Here is a 23,328-nt window from a genome sequence, read left to right on the forward strand (position 1 = left end):
ATAATGTAATGAGCCATCCATATGTAGGATGAACCGAGATAAAGCATCAAAAAGCCTTTTATAAAAAAAAAAGTATGAACCATCTATTTGACATTCATGGCGGTCTCCAAAGTTGTGTTTTGAAAGCGATCAGGCTTCAATCATCTTCAAAGCAGCGACCTTCAGCAATAATTCCAGCACTAATGAGAGGAATGGTCAACCTTAATGGAGGTTTGAGCAAAGCGTGCGGCAGGTTATCCCTTTTTACAAGAGCCATCCAGGCGTGAGGCGATGCATCATCTGCCCGTAAGAGGCAAATGCATTACGGGGGAGAGCATTTGGAAACGGCGGCGACTCTATCAGCCGACATTAGGCGGGACGGATATGCTCCTCCTCTGATTGCATTAGTCTTTATCGAATGATGAGACGAGGAAGCTTCTCCACGTGGCTGCCAGCGAGGTTCCTTCTTCCCTCTTCTCACCTCCTTCCACCCGGACAAGCTGACAGCCGCCACTGACCCCTGACTCTTCGCTGACTCAGCACAGAGAAGGTCAGCGCATATGTGTGTCGGGCCGTGTATAGATACTTTCTTTATAGATGTGTGTGTGTGTGTGTGTGTGTGGGGGGGGGGTGTGTGTGTGTGTGTGTGTGTGTGTGTGTGCGGCGCCACAGCCGAGGCAATATGTGTCGGAACTGCCAGCGGAGAATATTTACAGCCAAAAATAAAAACTCATCTGTCAGCATCCAGCGTGTGTGTGTGTGTGTGTGTGTGTGTGTGTGTGTGTGTGTGTGTGTGTGTGTGTGTGTGTGTGTGTGTGTGTGTGTGTGTGTGTGTGTATGGGTGACTATATTTTACCCTCGCGCACACAATTTTGTGCGACAGTGTTTGAAAGGATGGAGGCTCACCTAGTTAGAGCTGTGATTGGTGACAAACACCTTGGGGGAGATACATGGATTCTCAGATGCGCAGAGATGTACGTGACAAGATTTGATTCATATTGAATCGGAATTTTTATGAATACAAAAATATAAAACGCTGCAGCAACACCTGCAGAGTGATGGTTCACCCAAAAATGCTGGTTTCAAAACTCATTTTCTACTCACGTCGACTAAGGGTCGGGATTAATTTTAGAGTAATTTGTTATTTTTTTGATTTATAGAATGTTTGTTCATTTAAATGTAGTGTCTGGAGCTCATTTGTCTTTGTCTTCATCTCCGTCCAAAAAGACACTTGAAAACAAAGTCCATCTTGTATTGAAGCCTCGGCGTGATGAAACAAAAAGTGTCTGCATTTAAAGGCTCAGTGTCCACTGTCTACACTGGGAGTGTGTCTTGTTATTGTAGCATGTTATTAGCTTCGGCTACAAATAAACTTAAATTATAGCCTTTTTTTTTCTTTTTTTTCCGAACAATTCCTCTTGTCGAGGCTTCAATACAAGATGGACGTTACAGACGAGCCGTAGGAGGTATTTGGATGTTTTTAAGTTTGTCATTTTGGATCAGGGCCGGGTCTAGGCAGGGGCAAGAGGGGACCTGGCCCCCTCAAATAAATGTTGTGCCCCCTCAAACTTACATGTAAGTAAGTAAGTAACAGCACAATTCCCCCTCAAGATTTGTGGCTGCCCCCTCATACATGCCTGTCTAGACCCGGCCCTGTTTTGGATGAGGAGGATGAAGACATTTGCGACCATATTAACATACATTTCTGTATATAACTCTATTATTACACTGAAAATAATCCCAACCCTTAGTCGATATGAGGGTGAGGAGAAAATTAGTTTGAATTTTGGGTGAACTATCACTTTAATTTGAAGAGCATAAACAAAAGTAGAAAATGTATTTCAGTCATGTAAAAAAATATAATTCTACCTTATTTTCTTTAATGTATGGTACAACTAATGGTTAATTTCTTTGTATAAATAGAATAAGAAAAATAAATCATAATATTTAATGTAAGAACTGATATCTAGATATTTCCCATGTTTTCTTGATGATAACACTTTAGTTCTTACATCGATAGCTATGACATATTGTACTGACAAAAACAGTTTTTAGTCATGTTTCCTTGATGTCTGTTAGTCACATGACACACACACAGCAGTCACTACTTGATAACTATTGTTTGAGGAGAACAATCCTGCTCTCATCTGTTCCTACAGCCGGAGACGTGAGCGGACAAATGTCCAGGCGTTATTATTTCTGTGGAATGTCTCTGGATTTCTCGTAGCTCTTAATGACACATGGGTGACGGTGTGTGTATTAGTGTGCATAAGTAAGTCGGTGTGTGAACGTGAGTGTTTGACAGGCAGCCACCCTCTTCTAAATGAGATTAAATGGGAGGTTTGTCTCTAATCGTGTTGTAATGAGTTTCTGTGTAGCTCATACATTCACTAATTCCACTTGCCAATAGCGTAAACAGCCACGTGGGCATGTGTGTGAACAAGTGCGAGGGTGTGTGTGTGTGTGTGAGCAGAAGTGTGCGAGAGGTCACCAAGCTGCAATCTTACTCTCATTTATATCAATAGAGCCGACCTGTCCCGTCGCTAGATTGTGGATTCTTAGCAGTTTTTAGCTCTGGTACAGAAGAGTCAGACTCAGACGGTCGCGCTGTCCATCCGTATATAGATCCTGGAGTCATTAGAACTCTCAACAGGCATTAGCATTGATCATCTGACCAGCTGATGGAGAGTGACCGACGTGGACCCAACAGACTCCCTGTGTGTGTGTGTGTGAGTGTGTGTGAGGCCGCAGTAGGCGTGTGCGTGACCACTTACATGTGTGGACAAATAGCAGAAAAAAGGAGGGACAAGAATCCATAGTTAATTACTGCCCAACGCTGCTTTAAGAAAGACAATAAATCTTGACCCCGGGAACCACCGTGGGTTGTCATGGCGATGCAGCCACTCAGCCTCAATGCCCTACAGTAAGAGGTCAGAGGTCGGCCGCCTCATGCCGGAGCAGCCCCGGACTCTCGGAGCGGATAAGGAACAGGAGGATCCGGTAACAAGGAACACATCCCCCCCCTTACCCTCACCTTTAATCTCTTACCTGGTGGTTGACAAAGTGTCGTGGCGTCGGATCAGAGCGAGACGAGAACAGTCGAGCGCCTCTGGCTACGAGAACCTCTCAGAGCGAAGAGGAATTATTGAATGGAGGGAGCAGGACTGTGCCACACGTTTCCCCCGAAAACAAATTGATGAAATTCCTGAAGTGACCTTTACAGGTGCTACGTATACAACGTAAACGCTTCCTGAACAAACAAGTGCAGTTACATAAATGCTGTAATATATTCTATCCATTGATTTTGTTTTATTCTTAGAATAAAAACTGAGTTTTTGGAGTAAATAGAGTTTAGGGATCACCAAGTGTTTCGAAACACAGAGGGCACCGTGAGTGAGCTGAAGGTCACTACAAGTTCTCCCAAGAAAGTTTCTTTCCAACATATTAACAAGTATTATAGTAGTATAGTATAGTATTATCAAAAAATCATACAAAATATGAACATGTAGGGTTAATTCATAACGTATATATAGGTTGTATATCTATGTTAACTCAAGATATATAAAACTGTTGATTATATAAACATTTATACTGTATGTGAGAAATAACAATATTGGAAACACTAAATAAATGTAAAATGAATACACATTTAAAAGAAAATCTGAAACATCTGATGAATATCTGCTCTAGTGAGTCACCATCAGTTTATCTGTGGTTCACATACTATAGAGCACAGGTTTCTGCTGTAATCATACAAGATTATAGAGGTTTAAGAAGCCGAGAGAATCACTTTCTTATTGTGTTTTTCTCTTATTCAAACTTGTCTTCCTCACCCAACAAAATGTTGACTTTATGGTTGATAGTTTTTTTGTTATGTTGATGTTCCTGTTAGAATCTCAGTTGTTAATGATCTAGTTATTTTCTTTACGTTCGTTTGTTTACGTTGACCATGTTCTTAAAATATTTCCTTTCAAGTCGTGCTTTGTCTTCTTCATTTATCAAAGTAGTAGCAAAGAAGTAAATATGAATCAGATTGTAATTAATTCAATGTAATGTTAGTTGAAGGAGATATCATGAATCCACAAATAATCAATCAAGGAATCTGTAACATTTAACCCTTTCAGCCTCCACTATAAATAAATGGATTTCTTCACCTCCACGAATCAGCAGAAAATCAGTCCCTCGTGGGTTTTGTGGGTTTAACCTCTTAAGAAAACACCAACGTCCACAGTTGCTTTTGCGCCGCAGCAACATGACAACATGATAGACGGACCCACTCCCGTCTTAAATAATCCACCGGCCACCGACCTCTGGGCTTCTCGGGGGGGTTTCGGGGAGAACACCTAAATAAACGTGGAAGCATTGATGTGAACGGATAGAATGTGTTTGTAATCTGGTCTCTTCCAGATGTTGATGAGCCGACACATTTACAGCTGGATTTGGCATATTTTGTGTCAGTCACAAGGAAAAAAAACCACTAGTTTGACACCATGTGATTTCTACTGGTATTTTTCTTATCGCTGGACAAGAATGACCCTTCAGCAAATCAATGGCTGCTGACCCGACTGCTACGAGGTCAGCCTCATTCTCGCCGGTGTCATAAAAAGCTGCTTTAAGACCAATGAATGTCACCTAAACAAGTGCTGACCTGGTAATTTACGTCGATAAACACGGACTCGCTGGGAATAGATACAAAACACGACGGCGTCACCTTGTAGCGTAAATGTTTATAATCCTACCAGATAATTTCTTTAATTTACGATCCTTGAATCAAGATTTAATGATGAAAAAAAAAATCTTTAGAATGTATCAATGTAAACACGAATAAAATAATGTTTGTGTTTACAATTATAATAGAGTCCCAGAGCAGCTCATCAAATGAGAAAATATAACTTTCCTCATCTGACCTACAAACAAGCTTCATTTGTAATTTTACCATTTTTATTCTCAAATATCGGTAGTTATAGTTACCTCAGCTTGTTCACAAACCGGACTCTGCTAGGATAATGCTAAGCTAACCAATAAGTGAATGCAACACGTACAGCCGTGCAAACTATAGCATTAAAAACATTAAATGCTAATCCACTGCTAATCTTTTACAACATTATTACAAGGCAAGGCAGTAAAGTCGAATGTATAACAATAAGGCAAAAATAAAAAGAGAATATTGACTAAAAATAGAAGTGAGAGTAAGTTTAAAAAAAAACTAAAAAAAACTTTGACAGTTCTTGTTAATTTAGTTTCACACCATTTATCACACATTAATTTTAGCAGGAAACTAGTTTGTAATGTCCAGTGACATCATGATGTCGGCTGACTCGGGTAAATTCACTGTTCTGGTTCTCTTGGATCTGTCCTCAGCCTTTGACACAGTTGATCACCAGATCCTGCTGAGAAGACTAAGGGATGAAGTGGGACTGTCTGGGTCTGTGTTACAGTGGTTCTCCTCATACCTTTCTGGGCGCAGTTTTAGTGTATCTGCCAATCAAATGAGGTCTGAATCGGCAGATCTGTTGTGTGGAGTCCCTCAAGGTTCTGTTCTGGGTCCTTTATTGTTTTTGCTGTACTTGATTCCCCTCGGTAAAATCATTCAGAGATTTCCAGATGTTTCTTATCACATTTTTGCTGATGACATCCAGCTCTACTGCTCTTTTGATCCAACTGAGCCCCGGAGGCTGAACAGCTTAGTCAATTGTTGCTAGAAATCAAACAATGGCTGAGTGAAAACACTTTACAGCTAAATGTGGACAAAACTGAAACTCTGGTGATTGCTCCTGATGATAAGATTCCAGGATTGAGTCAGTACTTGGGTGACTTAGGTCAGTCTGTCAAACTGAGCCTGAGAAACCTGGGTGTTGTATTTGATAAAGACATGTCTCTTGTTCAACACTGCAGAAAACTGACCAGAAACTGTTTCCTTCAACTGAGAAAAATCTCTAAATTTAGGAAAATGTTGTCGGAACATGATCTGGAGCTTGTAATCCATGCGTTTGTTTCTTCTCGTCTGGACTATTGTAACAGTTTGTTTTCATGTCTTAACAAGAAGGATCTGTCTCGTCTGCAGTTGATTCAGAACTCTGCAGCGAGAATTCTGACCCGCTCAAGTAGGAGAACTCACATTTCTCTGATCCTTAAAACTCTTCACTGGCTTCCAGTTTCTTTCAGGATCAACTTTAAAATTCTGGTTCTTACTTTCAAAGCTATTCATGGTCAGGCTCCTCCTTACATCACTGATCTGATCCAGCCTTACACCCCAGCTCGGGCTCTGAGGTCTGTGGATCAGAATCTACTTATGGTTCCACGCACACGACTCAGGACCAGAGGAGAGAAATCTTTTCAGGCTGTTGCTCCTAAGCTTTGGAACGATCTTCCTCTCTCTTTGCGCTTGATGGATCTACTGACTCCTTTAAGAAACACCTTAAGACGTTTCTATTTGTTCAGGCTTTTCCTTGATTTTCTGGAACTCCTGTGTTGTTCTCAGTATTATCTTGATCTTTAAAGTATGTACTTTTTTGAGTATTGTTTTGATTGTCTAAGCGCTTTGTGACCCTGGTCCCGAAAAGTGCTATATAAATAAATATTACTTACTTACTTACTTAATAACATGCAGGTGTTGCATTGAAATCTGTCCTGTGTGGTTGATTATACTTTGTATTGTCGTGTTAATGTACAGCGTTTACACGTATGGGATGAAGGTGAGACTTTCATTATGAGGCTCAACACTAACATTTTGCTTCCCCTAAACCCTGGTGTTCCTGCAGTTCTTCACATCCTGCCTAATTGAATGCGATCCAATAAATATGGATCTCATTAACTTCACAGGCTTTTTAACAGAATCGGCAGGTCGTCGCTCCGGCTGTAAACACACAAAAGTACTTTTCTCCAGACGCAGAAACAGAAGGAACAATAACCATGTGAAGGTCAGGGTTTTTACTGGGCCGGCAAATGAATCTGGATATGTTGCTGGAAGAACTAATTTGATTCCAGATAATTGAAAGGTTGCTGCGCCGGCAAAGCCGGGTCACAGGAAGTAAGTGTTCTGGTCTCTGGAGATAACTTGAACGGACCTTGATTGAAGTCATGGCATTTATAGCTCGACTTTTTGATGCTTTAAGATGGTTGTGATCTATGAAGATGAGCTTCACGTTAACGTCGCCATTGTTGCACACATTACACTTACTAGGATGAAAGAAGTAAAACCTAAAAGGTGTCGAGTCAGCAGGTAGATAATGACATGTTTCAACTTGTATTTTTTTAACAATCATTTCTATAAATGTTCTTACATATTTATGTATCCGACAAGCCAATAATTGAGGGGGGGCTTAACATAAACAATAAAAATATTTAAAATGATAAGGCTACACTTTACTTTTCCTCAATAAAATTGTATATGATTATTATCCATTTACTCCCCACGTGATATATTTCAGGTAGGGATTCCATATTCTTCCATGTTTGTCTTTCTACATATATGTTGGCAAAAGTTCAGTCAGTCCTCTTTGCTTGTTCAGAAAATTAACCTTGCTGAGGTTTTTTTTTTAATTTGTAGTTAATTGGGTGAATACCAAAAAAACAGTATTTAGGTTCCCATTGTATTTAAAAATAATAATATTTTCTAGATTTCCACAGGCAATTTTGTACATTTCCAAATAAATTGAAATAAAGGGTCGCCTTTTGTCTGGGCACCTAAAGCAGTTATCTGGTCTTTACAAGTAAATGTTATTTATCTGGTGCCATGTAAATTCTCATTAGCCACTTGTATTGCACATATTTGATAAAAGTACATAGTTAAGATTGCCGTTGTTTGGATGGTCTATGGATTGTTTGTGAGTTATTTATCACGTTTTTCCCAAATTCCTGTTGATATTTTCTCGCGCAAATCTATATTCTATGTTTTCAATTTAGACTAATTACTCTGTGGTAAAAATAATTCAGGTTATTATATCGCCCCGTTTCATGTAATAAATAATGTTTAACATGTTTCTATGGGTTCTGAAGTGAACCCTACCATCATCAATCCTTGCAGACGACTGATTGGATGACATCAGGATGAGAACCAGTCAAGACTTCATGAATCCATGGTGAAGTCAAAGCGATGTACTTTGTTTGGAGAGTGAGGAGGAAGTTGATCCATCCCAGTTTCGGCGGCTGGACCTACAAACAACAGATCCTGCAGCCTTTTTAAATTTTGACCGTCATCTCCGAGTGATTAGAGGGGGAGATTTAAATGGCATCGGACATCAGTGACGTCGCGGTTAGCTAGAAGATTAATAGATTTAAGGTTGAAAAAAAAAGTGTAAAAATGGCATTTCAAGTCAAAAAATGATGAAGGGTGTGACCAGGAAGTAAGATGAAGACAGGATGACGTAGAGGACTTACTGTGGCAACTGCTGATGAGAAATCCTGAAAAAAAAAAGACTATTTCAAATGGTGAACAAACGAAGGTGATGTATTCACGGTTCTGCTCAGGCAGGAGAAAGTTCATCTATCATCATTGGACGTACTTTATAGAGGCTGGTGGGAAAATTAGGTAATGATGGGCGCCATAAACTGTAACCTTGCTCTGTGCACGGAGGCATTTTGTTGGTGTGTTGTCTGAATATGTCATTCTGAGGCGGGACAGGTAGAAAATAATTCAGGTTTTTGTCGATGCGGGACGACGGCCGGCGTGGGCCGAGCCAGGAGTAAAACTATTTGATCAAAAATAAGGCATGCTGGTGTAACACTTGGAAATCATCACTATTAATAGTTAAATAGTTAAATAAACATTCTGAAATGAAAATGGTTCACAAAGGCAGTTTGTAAGTAATTGACAGAATTGTAGAAACACAAGCTTAAAGAAATGAACCTGGTTGTTCTTGTATTTGTGGTTTACTGGGTAAATACTTGATACATGATGTTTAGGTTGTATTTTAATGAGTAACATTTCCTTGAATTTCACCACAACTTTTTTTTTGTTTTGCACATTTCCAAAAACTGAAACATTTAGCCGCTTTCTTCTTGACTTCTATAGTAGACATGAACATATATAAACAGAGCGCAGCTGGAGCGGCTTGAGAGTTCGGCCGGAGGGGTTTCAGCTGTGCAAATGTTTTGTATACATTTGAGTTAAAAGTATCTAATATTTCTGGTGTAAATTCTTATTTTCCACTTAAACAGCTATGTTTTTCCCCAGATTTCGGTTGATATTTCCTCCCGGGAATATGTATTTCGATTTTAAAGAAATTAAAAATTAAAAATAAGTTATGCTTGTCATCACGAAAAATTAAATCGAAAAATGACAGACATACAATAAAAAAACGGAATTATTTCGTAATTTAATGAGAAAGAATGTTAGCAGGAGCTTTATTAGGTCATGTCGCCATTTTTGATCCAAAATATGAAGGAAGAAATGATAGAAAATGCAGAGCTAAAGTGGTAAACTTAATGGAAGTATGACTGGCTGCACACTAGCATCAGGGTTAGCTTCACCGCGGTGTCATCGAACCGTTGAAATGATGTCGTCGACTCCTGCCAAGACAAACCTGCGTCTGTGTACCAACAGTATCATCTGTAACACGTACTTTCAGGAGCAGGTGTGGAGACACGGGCCAAGAGCAAGAGAGGGGGCAATATATAAATGTGAAGCTGGCCGGAGAGAGGGGGGGTTACCATGACAACGGGAGGAGAACGTTCCAGGTGACGACGAGAGCGCCGAGATGCTAATTGTCCATTTTCAATCCCCCATAAAGTTTAACGGCTCGCTCTGCATCCACATGTTTTTCCAAGTCGGTTGACGGAGCGTTCCTCCGGGAGGGCCTCGCGTCCCCGCCCACGCCTTTTGTTGTTCCTAATGACACCAGGACCGGCGCCGGTGCCGGCACCGGCAGCAACAGGAAGACGGAGCAAAAAATCTCCGAGCTGATCTGGCGCATATGTGAGGATCCCTCTGGAGGCCTTCCAACACCTGATGATCAAGCTCTCTCTCCATCCTCCTCAGCATCATTTCATTCTCCTCCTCATTTCCTCCTGTCCAAATCCATCTCCCTCCAAGTCTGCCCCCCCCACCCTCGCCCGCCCTCCTCCTCTCCTGCTCGCTCATCCCCTGCTGTTTATCTCCGGCGCCGCTCCCTCCCAGTGCAGTGCGTTTAACCACTTTGTTCCCCTTTAAGATAAAGATAATTAAATCAGCGGCTGAATGAGAGCGAGCGCCGCTTGCGTCACCGTGGTCGCACTTTGATGTTCAACTTCCACGCTATCGCATCCACATCGCCGTGTCCAGAAGTGCACAACAACAACACACGTTTACGCACACAATGAACGCGTCCACACCTCGCCACCACCACCAACAAACTGCCTTGTCCTCTAATCCAAACCACAGCATTCTTGTTCTTCCTCGCTCACTTCTAATCTGCTCCCTCTCTTTCGCTGCTGCCCCCTTCTTCCTGATCAGCAGGTTGCTAGGCAACTGTGCTCCATTGATCTGGAGGAGCACGATGACAAGCTCCCACAACTGTCATGAGAGCTCGCAGACGCACGAACACACACATAGTTAGCGGAGATGCCTCCTAGCACCTTCAGGATGAAGTCGTCCTGGCTTATCTGAAAAGGACGAGGAAAGGGAGGAGAGAGGGAGGAGGGAGGATGGAGATGACAGGAGAGGAAAATGGCTCGTGGTGTCGTGTACCAACAGCCTCCGCTCTCGACGCCCTTTCCTCGCCGTGTAACCCTTGCCATTCCTGGGAAACAATTACACTCCCCAGTGACCCGGCGGAATTTCCAATCCGACACGTCACAAAGTCGTGGCAACCTCATCACGGACAAACCGTTTCCATCCCAGCCGCGCCACACTTGTTACCATTCCTGACAAACACCACGAGAGCAGGATGTTTGCAAACGCTTGTAAACCATCCATCAGTTCACGCTTTTAGTTTTCATTTCTGTTCATCATTTTACACGTGATGAAGATTAGTTTGTGCCAATCTTTGTTACTGTTTCAGTATCTTTGTGACTGTCGGTCAAGATTATAACATTTAATTCAATACTAACTTGTTCAACAAATGTTTTTTTCATTTTACTTTATTTAATTTATCCGTTTTTTTCCCGACTGGAGCAGTTTTTGTTCCTTCATATGATCTGCAAAAAGTGGGTTTTCAAATCTATAAATATTCACTTTTAATTATGATCCAGGTGTCATTACTCGTCAGAGAGGGATTAATTAATCTTTAACACCTTATAAAAGACGACACACTTTACGACGAAATTATATAAAAACGTATTTTAAAAATAAATATGTTTGCTACATTAATTCCATTCTAATATATGAAGTATCCAAGTGTTACAGCGTGATATATTTCATACACAAACATGTATAAATCCTCACGTATGCGCCAGAAACACAAAGATGTTTCATTATCTTCATGTGCGACGGCCTGGTCAGGTGAAGATGAACCAACTAGGTTAACACTATCAAACTACCAAATAAATCATGTACTATTGTGTGCTTGAGACCTTGGCTCCTGTAAATGTCCAAGTCTACCGTTTGTGATGTAGCTTAAAGAACCCAGTGAGGGCGAGAGGCAGGGGGCGCCGCGAGCAGGTGTGTAGCCTATGACAGCGCACACACAGACACACAACCACACACACACTTGCATATCATTTCGAGTACACATCAACTGTGTATGTTTTCGACTGTTGAAGGCTATTCATGTTCCCAAGTAAATCCAGGCAATACTACAAATGAAAGATTAGATTTAACTATGATTTAAGTAACTGACAACAATTTTACTAGTTAATTAAAACATGCATTTACACATGGACACACACTCCATTTGAGAAAATAAACATTTTCATGACATGTTTTTTCTTTTATAAAAACTTTCTTTGCTTAAAGAAATGTGTAATTTGTAAATGAATTTCCTTTATAATAAATATATATATTTTTTTAAAATGTTACGAGTAAAAAGCTGCAGTTGAGATCAGAGCATATTTAAAAGTAATGTTTCCAGACTTCATCAGCCTTGACACACTTTCTACATTCATAGCATTTGCAGTGTTGCGCTACAAGTGCCGTCTTTTAAGCTCTAAGATTGATGTCACAGTTCTTTCTGGCTCTAGAGCCTCCAGATCACATGTTTTTTCTAGAAGAAACTTACAATATAACAAAAAAAAGCATCCGTGTTTGATCAACCAACGACGACAGAATACGTCATTTACACATGTGTGGTAGTGAATGGGATTTTTTTTAATCAACACCAAAACATTATTCTTTCTAATAATGTCTTGTTCATGTCTTGTTGTTCAAGGTATTGTTTATTTTTACTCTCACACAGTCCTGCGTGAACTTGTGGACTCCGAGCCAAAATGTTTTTTAACTAAGTTGAACACAAAGTTGAATATGCTGCAGTCCCCCTCCTCCTCTTCCGAGCCCCTAAATCAATGTCATGCTTGTACTCTGCGTTGTATCTTGGGCAGCAGAACTCTCACAAGATGCATAATTTTCTGCTCGACGATTTCGGAAATCAATTTTACATACTCTCTTCCCCCCAAGCGAAGTTAAAACTATGAAGAAAACATATTATATTGATAATGACTTCCTCTGCAAGACTCTGTGACCAATTTATCGTGAGGTTTTAGAGAAAAATGTGTCAAATGAACCTCTTGTGATCCCAGTTGGGAAGTAAATAACATGGAAGTCTGAGCAGTTGATGAACGTGTTGATGATACACTTGAATGGATGTTGACACAACAAGCACCTGCTGGGACCAGATTAGCTTTCAAGTCGGTTTCATGATCACATGACAGTCAATCACTTACGCAATAACAAAAAAGTCGTGTGTACTTACATCAACATGAGGTCCAACTGTCATTAATGGACTCTGGTTTCCTCCCACAGTTCCTCAAAAGAACAGACACATGATGAGGTTCCGTGATGCGGTGTCGTGACTCTCGCTGCTGCTCTCGGTTTAAACGTGACGTGAAGCTTCATCACTTTTTTTTTGATTGCAAGCCAAAGGCTACGGAGCGAATGTTGACAAACAAGATCAAGAAACAGCCGTTTCATTAAATGTCTTCATTACATACCCGTCGGTGTGAGACTCAGTGATACCCAGGATGCAGAGTGGGTAAATAAAGTACTGGATCTTTACATTAGAACGTTTTGTTTGAAGTATTGTACTTTTTTACATTCAATTACACATGTTTCTGATGGAGACACTACACATACTAACACACATGTTACACATGTTACATTTTGTGTCAATGTGCAAGAGTCATAGTTTTCATTTAAGCATTTAAACAATTTTCATCATCAATAAAGTTTTACCTTACCTTAACTTACCTTAATTGTTTTAGGTTAATTAAAACAGAGGATTATCATTTTTCACTAAAGAGCCCCACAAGATACACTAGGATAGATTCCAGCCTAGTTAAGTTCAACTAATGTGTTGATTTAAGTGTCTTAAATATATGTTGGATTCTATTGTATCATCAGTATGTGTCTGTTTTTTTTTTACAAAACTCTTTTCATTGAAATATTTACATTAGAAAACTGAAACCAGTTTGCTGTGATTGGCCAAACATTGAGGTTTGTCAGCGCGCGTCATAAATCTGTCTCGGTCTCCAACTCCAAGGGACTTGTTGTATAAACAAAGCTTGGCGTGATTACAGCTGGCTGGAGGAGTGTATCCATTACTACGCCATAATGGACTCCGCTCTCGTAACCTCTCGTTCGCCTAGATTTCAGACTGGGGAGAACTTTATAAAGTAATAATTTGAAAACATGGTCATGATGAGAGACTTACTGCATCTTGGAGAGAAAGACTTCAACATTTGAAACATGCAAGTAAGTCAGGAGAGTTGAGTTTTTACATTAAGAAAACAAACAGAAGAAATGAAATGAACGTTGGCTAAATAGTGTTGTCTCAATTCTTCTTTAACAACTCACCTGCACTGGCTCTATTCATCTCACAAAATAACACTTAAGTTCTTACATCAATAATTATGACATTGTACTCACAGGAGTCACTACTTGATTAATAAACTTTGTTTAAAGAAGACAATGCTGCTCTTTTTTTACATGATTATTGTGTGTTAAGAACTTAATCATCAGATAACCCTAAGTCACTCCAGCTCCGTGATCCGTCAGCATTCTGACGTTGGAAGTGTGCGAGTCAGAATCTGATTGGTCCGTCTCTGACGCAACTCAAGATCTACTCATTGTCTTTGTCGTCATCAGCGCCTGCTTCCACAGCCAAAGCGAAACCCCCTCACATCCACTCCCACTCATCTCCAGAATAGCCATCAGGAAATCTGGCTTGCTCTCAATCTGTGCTGCACCCCCCCCCCACCCACGCCCACCCCCCACCCTCCTGTGGATTCTTCAGACAGATTGGTGCCAACTCTGACTCTGCTACGACATGACAATGATTCCATTTGGACCCGACTTTCACTCCGACACCTTTCCAGATCACTTCCTGCTCGGCTTAGACTCATCTCGGCGGCGCGAGCATCCCGTCCTCAGACCCCCGGACCATGAATCCTGAACCTTAAAAGCTTTGGGAACACCAGACTCTCCTCAAGAGTCCTAACATTTGTTACATATTTTGTCAGTGAATTCATGTGATCGGGCTCTAGTACCAACAGTTACTTATGTCACATGTTACAGAAGCTAGTTTATGTCTCTTAAGTTTAACCTTCATTTCCACTTTCACAGTTGACTTTTTTAAATTATTTTTTTCATGTTCTGGATATTATTCAACAAACGTATATTATTCTGGATATTATTCATTATTCATCTCATTAAATTGAAAAAAACAAACAAAAAAGTACACAGGCAGCCCATACCTCCCCCAAGGAGCTCATCTCACACTCCAGAAGTATCGTGCCTAAACTAAAGATTTACATTATAATTTGATTTAACACAAATCTGAGATCTAATCGTCTATTTTGTGTCCAAATATAAAAGCTTCCTTTGCTTACAGATGAAGAGATAAATAGTAAGTAAGTATAAAAGTAAGTGAGTAGGCCAGTAATGGTTATTTGTAAAGCGTGTTTCTAGACCAGGGTCACGAAGCGCTTTAACAATCAAAAACAATACACAGTTAAAATAGATTCTTTAAAAGATCAAGACGCATAAGACAAACACAGAAGTCTTAGAAAATCAGGGAAAAACCTGCACACAAAAAAAATGTCTTTGAAGGAGTGAATAGATCCATCAAACACAGAGGGAGCAAACAGCATGGAAGGATTTCTCTCCTCTGGTCCTGAACCGTGTTCAGGAACCATCAGTAGATTCTGATCCACAGACCTCAGAGCCCGAGCTGGGGTGTAAGTCTGGATCAGATCAGTGATGTAAGGAGGAGTCTGACCATGTATAGATCTGAAAGTAAGAACCAGAATTTTATAGTCGATCCTGAAAGAAACTGGCAGCCAGTGAAGAGATTTAAGTATCAGAGAAATGTGAGTTCTTCTACTAGAGCGGGTCAGTTTTGTATCAACTGCAGGAGAAAGCTTCTTGCTTAGACACAAAAATAAACTGTTACAATAGTCTAAACAAGAAGACACAAACGCATGGATTATAAGATCCAGATCATGTGACATCATTTTCCTAAATTTAGAGATTTTGTTCAGTTTGTTCATTTTTGTTCAGTTGAATAGAATCTAAATTAAATAAGCCTACAAATACTTCTCAGGAGAAGCGATACATTTAAAGTTTCATTTAGATCGCTGTTGTATTATTTTAAATTATTAACGTTTTTGTGTATTTGTGTATTTGCTAAAAAAATAATTTTTTACTTTTCATATTTCTTAATAAATCATGTATATTATTTGGTTCCTCGGCTGTTTTTAGTTCTCCACAATTCCTGAAGCCTAAACGTCCGACAAACCCTACATGTGCTTGACTTGAAGATAAAGTGTAGAACACACATGTGGATGACTCACACAGTCATGATAACATCAGCATGGGTTTAAAGATGGTGGACCTGATCTCCTTGAGGTACGGAAGTCTTCTCCAGTCATAATGAAGCAAGTCTTCCGTTTACACACTTTAAATCGATTCAACCTCCGTCCATCTGGACAGACGCTCTCACAGTCCTGCACACATTCATGGAGATTGACATCACACCGACGGTTCAGGACTGAAGACTGTTCAAGCACCGCAGCGGATGTCGCTCAAAGGTTATTTTTTTCCTCCAAAAATACATGCATACTCCTCGTGCACGACTTACAGTGCACTGTTTTCCTTCTGTGTAGCACGTTATCCTTCTGGCTTCTGCTACAAACAAGCTTTTTAAATTTCTCATGTCAAAGTTCAATCCAACAGGGACGTTACAGACGAGAAGTGTGGAGGTATTTAGACGTTTTTTGGTGCGTCTTTTTGGAGGAAGAAATACCGGAAAAACATATGTTTATATTTTCAAACGACTCTGACAACGGCTCTTCAGTGCCTCTCTCTCGGGTCTAAATCTGATTTTCTTAATTAATTTTGCAGCATAACTAGATGTTAAATGAAGGAACGTCCCTCGTGTCGGACGAGCCTCCGTGAACCTTGAAGAACGAGCAACAAAAAGCTCCTTCCGACAGATGAACACGTCAGACGGTGTCACTGCCTCTGTTGAAAAATGCCATTTGAGCTCACCGTCTATTCCGAGGGTGACCTGCTGGCCGCGCCCGAGGCAGGTGCTGTGAACACATTTACAATTCAGGCCCGAGAACGCGAGTGAACACAGGTGTAGCGTGAAGACATTAGGCAAAAAGAACCTCAAAAAAAACCCAGCGTCGATGGAGCCCACAGGACGTCCACGGAAAACCCACTCCAGGGAAGGTAATGGTGCACGTGTCGACAGAAATGGAAGATGCAATTACATTCATCCTCAGAGTGCAGGGAGCCTTGTGATCGACCTTTGCTGACCCAGAGGTCACACGGTGATGAGCCATTAAGAGAGTGTGACGGTGGGTTCCAGGCGAGGATGATGTGCAGGTGATGATGTTTTCTTTGGTCCTGCAGATATGAAGCGCTTCTTGCTGCCTCATGGTTACCCTTGAAGTTCTGTAATAAGAGCGAGTTATGGACCTGACACCGCTTTCATCTTTGATTAGTGATGTCTTCACTGAAGGCGACGACGATCGATGTCGTGGTTTAACCCGCCGTGAAACATGTTTCATATGTAGATGACATGTTGCTGACGGAGGCTCGTAAATATCTGCCGGTAAACGTAACAAACACCAAGAGCTACAAAAGCAGATGCCAGAACCACCAACATTGACCCTCCATTTGATTTGACTGGATGCCAAGTTCTCAGAGTGAAAACTTAAACTATCCTTCATTTTTAGACCACTTGATCCTGGTGTGATAGCAAAGTGCAACTTAACCTCTACTTAACCCTGCTCTGGGAAAGGAGATCCAAGGATATTAAAATAAACAAACAAGGTAACATTTTTCAAGTGGCTTCTGCTGTTCATTAAACTAGTTGATGAAATAAATTAGAATTAGTTAAAACAAAAATGGTGTTTAGCCCTGGACCAGATTTGTTCTTTTTTTTTTTAAACCGAGCAATAAATCTGACTAAAATGTACTGAAGTATAATACTACATTATTCAACCTGGGAATATTGTTAAAGTGAATGTGCCAATTCCTATACATTGAAAACATTTTTCCATATCCTTAAGTAAGTAAGTGATAGTTATTTGTTAAAGCACCTTTCTTAGACCAGTCACAAAGCGCTTGAACAATAAAAAACAATACACAGTTAATAATACCTAAACCTCCTGTTGTTTCTTGAAGGAGTCAGTAGATCATCAAACACAGAGATCGTTCCAAAGCTGAGGAGCAACATTCTGGAAGGATTTCTGTCCTCTGGTCCTGAACCGTGTTCAGTTCTTCCATCAATAGTTGTGACATTGTACCGACAAAAACAGAGCTTTTACTCCTCCCTCGTTTTCTCTTCTGTGTGCTCGTCAGTGGGCAGTTTTCCAGAGCACAGGCCATCAACCCCTAAAATATGACGTCTCCATCCATCCAACAGCTTCTAAAGTGTCTCCTTTTCAAAAGCGTCGGAGCAACGCTGAGTCATGAAATAACCCGGCAACGTGGCCACGGCCTATTCAGGGAGGAGGTGAAGGAGGTGAGTCGGTCTTGAGCGAAAATAAGAAACGCACACTTCACGTCTAAATCTGTCCGCTGACGACAGAAGCTCGCCTTCAAAACTTGGTCTGCGTGAAGACGAGGATCCAAAGGGAAAATGGGTCATTGTATTCCAAGTGCACTATATTTAAAACGCCGAGTAATTTATACAGAAACTTCCTCCTCCTCGGCGCCATCTATTTACTCATCCTTTAAATGATGTAATTGTTTCCTGCTTGTTTGAAAGTCCCACTCGTCTTCACTGCCGTCGCACGTCTCATCTTCCCTCACCATCCGTCGGCCAGAAGACGTTGGACAAACATGTCCGATCAGTAACTCTCGGCGTCAACTTCTAAACCTAACGGAGCTTCAGAGCATCACTTCCTTCACGGCGACCGGACGTGAGCCGCCATGATTCCTCTCCACGTCCTCAGTCAGACAGAGAGAGAGAGAAATCTGCATCCGGCTGGAAACCGGCGACGTGTGCGGATGAGAGGGGAGACCGTGGTGGGATGATGGAGCACTTAGCTGAAGAAACCAAAAGGTTACGACCCCAATTTATTTTATCCAACTCACAAATTAAATCAAGAGAGAAAGAGTCACGTTAATCTCATTTGGTGGTGAAAAATACTTACAGGCGAGATTGGAAGCACGTGGAGTTGTTTTTCATGTGTTTGCAGCTGAAGTCTGGAGTCTTTCTTTGAGCGACAGCATCACATTCAAGGCTCTCTCAACAACACTCCTATAATGACCCTGGATTCAACCTGAGCAGCTCCATGATGCTTTGCCGCCCAGTCGACCAAATCACAGCTAGAGCAGGAGTCCCTGACCTTATTTGTACAACGGACCGGTTAAATATCCGGATCATAGTCACAGACTGAGGTTCAGATAGAAAAATATTACTAAGAATATAAGAGTTTGACCTGCAGAAAACTAGAGTTACAACAAAGTTTGTGTATTTGCATCTTTGAATATTTGATTGTTGTGTGTGTGTCTCTTAACTTTTAGACACTTGGTGCCAATTTCTGAGCTTGTGTATGGGCTTCATTTATATGGAATGAGTTTGTGTTTTACTCATTTACACTAGACAAGAGTCATTGTGTATGTGTGTATTTTAAAGTATTTGGATTGTGTATTTTTGCATGCTCCTGTATTCGTGTGTGTGTGTACTGCATGTTCCTGTATTGTGTATATTTTAATGTATTTGAAGTGTGTATTTGTGCATGCTCCTGTATTGATATAATGTGTGCGAGTCTGTGTATGTTCCTAGAACTCTTTCAGAAGATTTTAATTTAAAAACTTAAAAAACGGACTCACCTTGCTCATTAGTTCAAGGTCATGGAGGCAGTATAGCGAAGTGCGTCGTTTGATACAACACAAAGGTACAGACATGCTAGCTCAACACTGAACGTTGCAGCATCTTCCAAAGTTAATTCTATAGAAGTAGTGGACAGTTGCTGTTGGTTAGCTGGGCGGCAAAGCCCTACAGGAGCAGCTCGGGTTGATTTCCGATCCCAAAGAATGAAAGTCCTCACCATCAAATACTGACCTCGTAGATGGACCGGATCGATGTGACGTGAACGCCACGAGATTATTCGTGTTACAAACAGAGATAAAACGTGTTGCTCTGTAGGGTTTGGATCATTAAGTAAAATCACGTTATGTTATTTTAGTAACATTACGTGACCTTCGCCCTGCAGCCAGGAACTGTAGAGAGGAGCCAACACAGAACAATTGGAAAAAAACTCTTTAAGCAAAAAAGAATATAGGCTGTAATTGAGAATATTACCAACGATAATTCAACCTTTGCCATTAGAAGATATAAGTAGTCATTTGGTCGTTTTATTCCCGATACTTTCATTTGATCTACATGTTAATTAAATATCTTAAGTATCATTTCTTAAGTATTGGTGAGATGTGGTTTCTCATCAATCATTAAGGAACTAAAACAAAAAAAACTTCTCCAACAACGACACTTCAACAATTGGTTGAAGTCAGAACAGGTTTCATGAAGTGTTGTCGTTGTGTTGTGCAGGACGTGAAGTCAAAATGGAGGACACTCTAGTTATCTGGCAGTTCTTCATGTCATTATCATGAGTTATTTTGTGTGAAAGAAGAAGAGTGTAAACGAGTGAGACCAATTATCTGATCGTCACCTGAAAGGAAATAACATCTACGCGCTTGAGTGAGTCGTTACATGATAATTACTTGTGTAGGAATAACTTCTTTAGTCAGTATGTGTTTGTGTTTATTCATGTATGTGGAGTATGTATGCAAGTTTGTGTGCATGCGTTTGTGTGTGAATGTGGGGTCTGCATTTATGCATGTGCAGTTTGTGTTTGTTCCTGTATTGTGCTTGTAAATGTGTGTATGTTAATGTATTTGTAGTTAGTAAGTGTGTGTTTTTATTTGAAAGTGGAGTGTTTGTGCATGTTCCTGTATTTGTCTGAGAGTGTGTTTTCTTTCTGTATTGTGTGTGTGTATATTAAAGCATGTTGAGTGTGTGTGTTTTTGGATGTTCCTATATCTGTGTGAGTGCGGGGTTTTTTCTGTATTGTGTGTGTGTATCAAGTGTTTTTTTGCATATTCCTGTATTATGCATGTGTGTTTGTTAATGTATGTGGAGTGTGTAAGTGTGTTTTTTTTCTTGTGAAAAGTGTTTGTGTGTATTCTTATATCTGTGTGTGTTATTATTATTTTTTTTTCATGAAAGTGGAGGGTGTATTTTCCTGTATTTGTGTGTGCGTTTGTATGTGTGTGTGTGTGAATAAGTGAGTTTGTGTAGTGAGCGCAAGAGTCTCTGTTCATGTGTGTGTTTGTGTAGTGAGTCATTAAAAGATAATTACCTGGGTAGAAATACAATCTCCAGTGAGTGATTGAGTGTGTGTGTGTGTGAATGCATGTGTAGTGAATCAGCATGCGTGTGTGCATAAATATGGATCGTAAGTGTGCGAGTGTTTTGTTTGTCTTAATGTGTGCCGAGCGTGTTTGTCAGCTGAGTCACAGTGTTGTGTAAATGTTAGTGACAACACTCGTCATCTGTGATGGATTCATGAGCTGCGTTCAATGATGTTCAAACATCTCTACGTTTGTATCCACTCGTGTGTTTCCACTAGAGCCTCATATTTAACAGGAGAGTGTTTTCTGTACTTTGAAGAAGAAGGTCTCGCAGGTGTCATCAGTGCTGAACACGCTGGAGGAGCAGAAGACCTTCAGAGAAGCAGCTTCTTTCACTCACCTGCTCCTGAGCAGCGAGACTCCAATCTCAGGGGTCATCGGAGCAGCTTCGGGTCCAAGCGGGGCCTCGCTTCCTAAAATGGCCGACTCAATGCTCTTCACATACAGCCAAGCTCTTTTCAGCCGGCCTGACAAATCCTTCACAAAGGCAGCCGTGATGGAGTCAGAGGATCAAGAGCATTTCGGTGTTCGACTGCGGCGGCTACGCCGAGTCGATATGAAGAGACCTGTGGACGCTCTCTGCAGACCCCCAGAGCTGGAGCCTGAATGCAGGGGCTGGAGGAGACATCTGCACCTGGATGGAGGAAGAAGGATGTGAATCAATAAGGTCAAGAAGTACACTTTAGCAGAAGAAATGGCAGTTTGGAGTGAGTGTGTGTGTGCTCACATGACATTACTCATCTCTCTGGATTGTGTTACTGTAGTTACTCTTGTGTTTGCAGAACCATACTGAGGTCAAGCTGCTCTTAGATGTTTTGTTATTTACTGGTACCTACGTGACCCACGCCACTGACTTCTGTTGTAATTGTTGCCAAACCAAAAATCATCAAGAACTCAATCCGGTTTCAACAAGAAAAGTCAACTTTTGTTTCTCCCATATGCCTCAGGGGGGGTCAACACATTTTTTAATCGGACAACTTGGATTGACACAAACTTTCAATAACATTAAAGGGCACCTTATGTACTGATTTAAGTGTCTCTTAAATTGATCCTAGACCTCTAATATACTCATCAGTATTTTTCTTTTTGCACAAAACTCTCATTTAATAAAGATATTTACATTAGAAAGTACGCGTAAGCCCCTCCCACTTAAAATGCGCTGTTTTGCCTGAAGAAATCTCGTCCAAGCAACCACGCCCACTCTGCTCTGATTGGTCACAAAAACACGAGTGGCATTCAAGGACTCACGTCAATTTCAAACTCAGCCCTGAAACTCCCGTTTTTTACATTAAAAGCGAATAATAAAAATAAGGTTTGCTGGCAAATGTACACATTATAAAAACACCTAAAGGCAGAAGTAACTCTCACCATGTTTACATACATTTTTTTTTCACGATTAACATGTAGGTACTAAACTGATTTAGGGCTTTTAGGGGAGGACACCTCCACCAGAGTGACTTCAGAATGTTTAATTCAAAGCGTAATCTTGTTTGGCGAGATTTCAGACGGGAGAACTTTATTAAGTAATAACTTCCAACTGGAGCAACGTCATGATGAATGAACTACTGCATTTTGAAGAGGACAACATTTAGAACATAAGAATAAGTCAGGAGTGTTTGTTTTCACATCAGGTTCCCTTTAAGTTTGAGCGTAATTATTGTCTATTTGTACAATCGTTGACAAACGTAATCCAGTCTTCACGACATCTCTATACGTTTCCATATCAACATGACCATTGATCCACTTCTCTCTCCTCTACAGTAGCATGTAGTATGTATGCTATGTATGTAACATTATTGAAACATTTTACATTTAAATGAACGAAGGAAAAAGAGAATATAACAGCATCTCGTCCATAACAACAGTCGTCACGGTAACAGTTCCAGGCACAATTCTAAGTCTGGTATTTTTTTTCCCCTGACGTTCCAATCACGCGCCACTGTGGCACGTCAGCCATCAATTGACAATGTCTGTCCTTGTCTGACCAATCTCATCTCCACACACAAGGCTGAGATGTTACGTAAAGATGGAGCCCAACGACGGGCTGCAGCACAGCGCCGCTCCTGGAGCGAGGTCATCCTGCTGTTGTCCACATTTGTTTGCTTCTAAATCACTGCACACACGACACACATGACTAGCTGTTTGGGGAGGAAATGGAAGAAAAAAAAGAATCCAGTGGAACTCTGTGGGGAGTGTGCGATCAGCACCCCCTGGTGTCACTAGTTACTGTGGCTGGAGGACGGTGTCAGCTGATCACCACTTATTTACAGAAGAGCAGGAAGTAGCAGGAAGTTCTGCCTGAGAAAAAAAAAAAACATTTGTTTATTCAGATTAACAATACAAAATAA

This window comes from Callionymus lyra, chromosome 2 (genome assembly GCF_982586985.1).
Source record: "Callionymus lyra chromosome 2, fCalLyr1.hap1.1, whole genome shotgun sequence".
Taxonomy (NCBI): Eukaryota; Metazoa; Chordata; class Actinopteri; order Syngnathiformes; family Callionymidae; genus Callionymus; species Callionymus lyra.